We start from the raw sequence: 8,036 nt of genomic DNA, 5'->3' as shown, positions 1-8,036 counted from the left end.
AATATATAATTTTATATATATATATATATATATATATATTATATATATGTATGTATGTAAACATACTATAGCTATATAAACCCTCTTTCTATATTTATGTATATATATTTTTATTCATACTATATTTATGTGTATATATGTATATATACATATATATCTTTATACATATATATTTATATATTCATATTCATATTCACACACACACACACACACACACACACAGACACACACACAATATATATATATATATATATATATATATATATATATATATATATATATATATATTCACACACATAGATACGTATATGGTGTATGTATATATTTATATATGTATAGTTGCATACATACACCCACATACCCACAAACACAAGCACACGCACATACATATGTTTGTATATATATATTCATAAATGTGTATAGAAACATATATACGTCTATATTCATATATACATATATACATATATTTTCTTTATTTATATATATATACACACATATGCCATGATTTTTATATATGTACACATGAATGCATCTCAGTGTTAACATACGTACATATTATCCATTCTGAGATTACTTTAAAGCCTTCTTTCATTTTTTTTTCTTTCTTTTTTTTTTTTGGGGGGGGGGTTGAATTTCGATTTTTACTGGTTTACTGTTTGAAAGGGGTTAATAAGGATTCCTTATAAATTACATAAAAAATAATTAGAACACCCGCAATATCACTCTGTTATCAAAATACATTCATTTCTGTTCGTAATTGTCGTTGATATCTATTTCCATCAGCGTTTCTGACCAGTAATGAAAATCGATTCCCCGGACACTTCTTACATTCCCTTCCTTCCGTATGCAGTTATCCTCAACAACACCTGGAGTGGGCGGGCGTAACGAAGAAAGTTGCCTGTGATTGGTCATCTAATTTTCCGAAAAGCTGGAGGCCTACAGTTCTCTCGCAAGAAACGATACACATTTACTTCCAGATATTCGATTCATTAATAGAGTATTATAAAATCCATGAAGCTGTATCTATATTTTGAAGTGCCGTGGGAATGCATGCGTAAAAGCAATCTGTCTAAGAGTGGAAGTAAGAAAAAATAACAAGTCTAGGATAGTTTGGGCACTGCCCACCTCGTCCCGGCATTACCGACGTCCTTGAACGTACAGTTTAGAAATATAACTGAAATGGGAACGAAACTGTCCATGCCTCAGTATAAATAGGCCCGTACTTCCAAAAGACCGCCAGAGTCGCTGAACTCGACCCTCAAATCACTTCTCCCTCACTCTCTTCTGAATACGCGAAAGGTAAGCAGCGTGGTCCGTCGTGAAGTAGAAATGATGTTTAGGAAATGAATCTTGTTTCAGTTAATACGTGAAGTGTGCTGTGCTGTGTAAGGAGGATGCTGTGAGAATCATTTGCATTTCTCTCTAGTATTATCTATAATGCTTCTATTGACCGATTTTTTTTTCTTACATGTAAAACTACGATGTGAATACTATGAAATAAGACTCGGATTCTTTCCCTAACCATCGCTTCTAAAGTTTTATAAACTTTTTATATTTTCGCTTCATACGCGTTAGAAACTTCAATTAGACTTATATAACATGTGACCCTTTACTAAAGTCAGCATCAGCGTCAGCCAACCATGACTGATGAGCGTGGATGTCGCATCTCAATTCTTTAAAATGTAAAGTTCTTGCGAGTGCGAAAAAGGAACAGAAACCTAAGTACCTGTGTTATGAAAAACAAGAGATGTTAGCAATATTTCCTCAAAATTAAATATTACCATATTGCTAAAATGCAGTAGTATAAATGAAATCTTTTAGCGTGTTATTTGCATAACATGCTTGATTCATATAAGTGATCAACATTTTCGTTGTGCCAGTCACTAATTCAGAATCTATGCATTGTGCCTGTAAGTTTTCGATACACTTAAATAACTATGAGCTCCTCTGTTTCTTAGCCATTACTTACTTTTAATTAATGTTAGCAATATTCCCACAAAATTAAATATTACCATGATACTAAAATGCAGTCGTATAAGTGATATCTTTTAGCGTGTTATTTGCATAACATGCTTGATTGATATAAGTGCCTGTAAGTTGTGGATACACTTAAATAACCATGAGCTCCTTTGTTTCTTAGCCATTACTTACTTTTTATTAATGAACGCATGAGAAAATCTATAAGAATTGCAAACTCATAACAATAAACTACGAGAGCATAGACTAAAGCAGTTTAGCGTAATATAATTTCAATATATATCACGTTTATATATTCGCGAAAAGTATGAGCTGAATATTTTAGAGTGGGAAGCCATCTTTTCTCCATCACTCACTCGGATTCACTGTCCTGTATCTATTCTTTCTGTACACCAATTAAGTTCGCTGCTCATTTGGGCGACAAAGTCCTCTCGGGTCAGCCCACATCGCATGGAGAAGTTACACAGATAGAAGGGCGTGTGATTGGACTTTATTCCCAAATGAGTGATCGAGACGCGGGTCTTCCAATCACCGCTGCTCTAATCTGTGGAATTTCTCTTTGCAGGATGTGGCGCTTCACGGCGACGTTACTGCTGCTGGCTCTGGCCTCGGCCGAACCCCAGGGATACAATTACCCGGAAACCCGACAACCAATACCTTCCTCCTGCAAAATGAAACCCTTTTGTTTCCTGTAAATTCCGTCCGTCTACAACACTCAGCTTCGGGAACCTCAGTTCGCCTCCAGACCGTCAATCAACTCAACACTCAATACACAACCACGACCTTTGTCAGGCAACAGGTGGTACCAAACCACACTTTTCCAGATCGAGTTCAGACGCAGGTCCAGTATCAGACCAGCGTTATTCGACAAACAACTATTCGTACTATTGATAGGGTTTATCACACAGACCGTTCCAAGCCCCCCTGTTGTACAAACTCGTTTCGTCAACTTCCAACCCGTGTGGTGCCACAAGTCAATTACGTCACACGTACACAGGTGCAGACTCAGGTTGTTCCTGTCCAGGTCCAGCACTCAGATCAGAACTGTTCCAGACTCTTACTAATTACCAGACACAGGAGCGTCAGCTAACCCGTGTCGTCACTGTCCCAGGGCCGTGACGTTGTACAAACTCGTGTTCAGACTGTTGTTCAGACCTCATTGTCAGGAGGGCAACAGCCCAGCTATCACCCGTTTTGTAACATCCACACGTGTCCAACAGCTACTAAGGACATCTGTCGTCCGTGGACAGGACGTTCTTTCAAAATACTGTTTCTCAGCGTCAACCCGTATTCCTTTCACATCGTGAACACTCGTTACCAAAATGTCGTTGCTACTCGTCAACAGGTGGTGACGAGAACCAGTGTTGCTACCCAGACACGTATCCTCACACAGGTAGTGTCCCCCAAAAAGTGGTGCGAACACAGCTGGTTCCCCCCACATCTACACTAGTCTCTTCGAGACAAGGGTTCAGCCATTCACACAGGTGCAGACAGTTGTCAGGGCCCAATACGTCACACCGGTCCCCGTTGTACAAAACCCGTCAGGAGTCAGAACCTCTGTGCTCCAAGTACCCGGTCAAGACCGTGTCGTTAACCGGGAGGTGGTGCAGACCCAACAAAAGACAAGATCTTGTGTACCGCACAGTCAACCAACCTCGCCAAGTTTTCTATCACTCAAACTGTTACCTCCTCTTGTGGTTACAATTACGATGCTCCGGCCGTCCCCTTTAATTTTTAGAGAAACAAAATACCCCCGTGCCAAAAAGTTTAAATCATGATTTTTATTAAATTACCTACGAGGAATCAAGTTGGAAAAAAAAAACCGAAACTTTTTCAACAAATTTTGTTATATTTCGCTTCCCAGTAAACTCTGTATGGAAGTAAATGTGAAATACACACCAGTATCCCTATACAACACTTTTTTATTATTCCTTCATATGAAATATTCTTTATGTATTACAGACAATCCATAGTAAGTATCTTCAACTTGTTATTCATTCAATGATATTAATCTGTATTTTTATGCAACTTTACTTCTTATTTTCTATGAAAGTAAATTCTGTTTTTATATGGGAGGCATTACTTTCATTGATATAATCATTTATATCCACATTTCTAGATTTATCCACATGTCCGTTTATACATCAACTTTAATTTTATAACTTCCAGTTAACTTAACTGGTGTAATACTAACAATGTATTCTTTAGGATGAGGACGCTGCTGCTCTCCCTGCTGGTCGGCTGCGCCTTCGGAGCGTCTGTCGAGAGGCCTCGCGTCCCGATCTTCGGAGCTCGCATTAACCTCGAGTCCTCTTATTGCCGCCAAAGGAAAAAGCCCAATGCAAGCCATCTGTGGTTTACCGTACGCAGCTACAATATTCTACCGTAGTCGTCCCATCACTGTCTATAAGACAAATGTCCAGTACATCACACAAACATCTGTCCGCACACAGCAGGTCTTCACCACCTTATACTCACAGATCGTCCGCACTCAGAGGTTCCTTCAGTGCCTACCAAACACTCACTGTCCCCTCGCACTCAGGAAAACCTACGCACACAGCTCATCACTCTCCCTCCTCAGGTCACTATGTAACTCGTACCCAGCAGAGTATCAGGACCCAAGTGCAATACCAGACACGGTATGAGACTCGTGTCCAAACAGATACCTACCACTGTCGTTAGAAATGTCGCTCAACACAGGTGGTTCCTCAGCAAGTGGTCAGCACCGTCTATAGAACACAGACGGTTATAAGGACACAGCAGTTACCAGATCAAACTCGTATTGTACCCACTACTCAGTATAGCACTCGTTATTCTACTGTAGTCATACCTGCACAGAACGTGGTCAGGACTACCCAGATTGTCAGGACCAACGTCGTCACCCAAACCATCACACAACCTGGTCAGACTCGAATCATCACCTCTACACAGTTTTGGGTTCCTGTTCACCACCACTATCGTCTCGCAGGTAGTTCCCCACTAACAAAGCAGATTTAATACGTAACAGTACACAAATAGAACAGCGAGTCTCCACCGTCGTTCGTACACAGCAGGTGCCTCAATACAACACAAGGATCGTCACCGTTCCTCAGCAGGGCGTGAGGACTCAGTTCTCTACTCGAGTGGGTTCCTACAACCATCTACACTCAGAGGAAGCGTCTTCATACATCAACCTTCCCGCTCAGACACGCTACGTCACAGTCACTCAAACCTCTGTCAGGACACAACAACTACCCGGTCTAACTCGCACTCAGTACAACACCAGAGTCGTCTACAACAACCAAATTACGTGACTTCTACCGTATACAGGGAACAGTATAACAACCGTGACCGGCACCGCCACCGCAAAGGAGACTGCGGCTTTCAGCTACCCAGCGCCTGCTCGTGCCTTCAACCCCTTCGCCAGCTAGAGGATCCTTTTTCAGCAAATATTCGTCGGTGAAGATGGCCTTCTTAAAAGAGATGGGAATAAATTTGCATCATATTAAAAAGATCATTTCCCCGAAGCCATGTATGAAATGTTTTAAGAGTTTCCTACCACTATCTTAATAATGTAATAAAGTGTATATCGATAATGCCCTAACTTTCTTGACCCTTTTTAGGATTCACAAAATGAATTGTTATGAAGGGAACGAAGCATTAAATCAGACATGCTATATCCAAGGGCCCCATGTTTGATCGCATTGTTATACAGTAGCAAAGATGACAATAATTATAAGTGAGAGCGCGCTCTCAAAAGTTCTAAAAATAAACAGCATCTTTCCAGTCCAGCAGGCTGCTGCGTTTCCATAATCTGCTCAGTATCTTAATCATACAGTTTACAATAATTTGCACATTTGCAAGTAATATAAATAACCATATACCCAGACCTTACTGTACTTTCGTATTAAAATATGGAATTAGAGTCGGTGTGTCGCAGTATCAAGGAAACATTTTTAGTGTCTCGCCCCCACTGTTGAGAAATACAGCATAAGATGTGCTTCGAAACGGAGGTGTCATACTAGCACTGTTTTCATGGTTTTTTTTTCCGTGTTTGTTTTGTATTTGTTTTTTTTTTTTCTGTGTACCCCTGGCGTTTTGACTGGATGTGGTAATTTCCATCATACGATAATTCTTGTTTTAGCTGCTATAGTATTGCCAAACACTATAGTAAGCAAAGTAAATCTATTTCTATCATGTAATAATTTGAAGAGACATTCCCATGTGGTAGACAGTATAAAACCGCAAAAGTCTTTCTTGTACCCAATTTTTTTTTTTAATCTAGTTGCCAGTTTGTTTACATCTGTGAGCCACATATATATGCACATATATGTATATATGTTTATATGTAACTTTGTATTTCTGTGAGCGCGTATGCACGTTAGTGTGTGTGGGGTGTGTGTTTGTGTGTAGGTCGTTGTGCTTGTGCGTGTGCTTTTTTTATTTATCATGGAAAATCTACCCGCAATCGTATCAAAAACAATTATCATCGAACCTTATCTTGGTATGCTCATTGATATTTTCATCGCCAAAGAATATTTATTTTTATAAACACATGGACATACAATTATTCAGCAAAGTGTAAAAACTGCATTCATATTTAAAATTAGTTGCAGGGCCTGTGTCTTTTTTACAATGACCCCACATAAAAACTTCCTTATCTCCCAACAAGACAAAAAAGCAGGAAGCGCTTCTTAAACAAACAGTCGTCTGACAGTTATTGTTGTCGAGTGTATAATATGTCTGTGGTGTGTGTGGTATTCAATAAATAAAGTGGGCTTGAGTATTTAGTTTTACACCCCACTTACATATATAAACCTATATATGATATGTATATACATATATATGTACATATATGCATATTTGTGTGTTATACACATGAACACACACAATATATGTATGTATGTATGCATGTATGTATGTAATACATATATGAAGATATGCTTATATACATATATATGCTGTACGTAAAGTATATCTGTACACATATGTGTGTGGTGGTGCGTGCGTGCTTGTGAGGTGTGTGTGTGTGTGTGGTGTGTGACATATAATAACCCGATTTTATGTACACCACACACACAAACGCGCGCACCCATACCAACACACACACCACATAATGTGTGTATGTCCGTGTCTGTGCATATATATATATATATATATATATATATAGTATATATATATAAAATATACATATACAATAGACAAAGCTACATTACATTTATATTTTATATATATTTTTATATCTATGTGTGTGTACACACACACGCACACAAACGCGCGCGCGCCCCATATGCACACAACACACACACACACACACACACACACCCCATATATATATAAAATATATATATATAAAATATATAATATATTATATATATATATAAATATGTACATATACATAAATAGTATACACACACACAGGGCATATATGTGGGGGTGTGTTGTGAATATGTGTGAACTTGTTGTGTGTAAAATTTTTTGTATATAAAGTACAGTGTTTTGTTGTGTGTTTTGTGTGTAGGTGTGTGTGTGTTTGTGTTATATATGTTTCTATCCATCTATATCTCTGTGTCCCCATCTACCTCTCTTTTTGTGTACATTGTGTTAAAATATATATGAATATGTAAATATATATATATGGGTAGTCTGTGTGTGTGTATGCTATATATATATATATATATATATAATATATATATATATAATATATATATATATATATATCCTTGTATATATGATGTATGTATAAAGTATATACACACACACGAATAAATCTGTATCACTAAAAGAGTTTTCAAAATATACAGTTACTGTTGCATACCCATCAATGATATAACACGATATTATAACGCCTGTGGGGTGAATTTAAAACACTATCTTTCACTCTTAGTATCCCCAAATTTTTTAGGAAAAATGTTTCAAACCAATTAACAATACTCAAAAGAAGTAAAAATCATTAGAAGTAACTTTTATCTATACATCATTATAAAAGCAAAAATAAAATTTATGATAAAGGACAAAACACAGATATGGCACCCACACAACACACACCACAACACACAAATTTAAAATAATATATATAT

The 8,036-nt window shown here is 37.7% G+C and overlaps 2 pseudogenes; both read left to right on the top strand.

Annotated features, from left to right (window-relative positions):
* The first annotated feature begins 1,243 nt into the window (after positions 1-1,243).
* Positions 1,244-8,036, top strand: part of LOC119573030 — an 11,806-nt pseudogene continuing 5,013 nt past the window's right edge.
* On the top strand, positions 4,187-5,387 carry LOC119573468 (annotated as a pseudogene).

This window comes from Penaeus monodon, chromosome 5 (assembly GCF_015228065.2).
Source record: "Penaeus monodon isolate SGIC_2016 chromosome 5, NSTDA_Pmon_1, whole genome shotgun sequence".
Lineage (NCBI taxonomy): Eukaryota > Metazoa > Arthropoda > Malacostraca > Decapoda > Penaeidae > Penaeus > Penaeus monodon.
The sequence above is the reverse complement of the archived record's forward strand: the minus strand, read 5'-3'. Positions and strand labels throughout refer to the sequence as shown.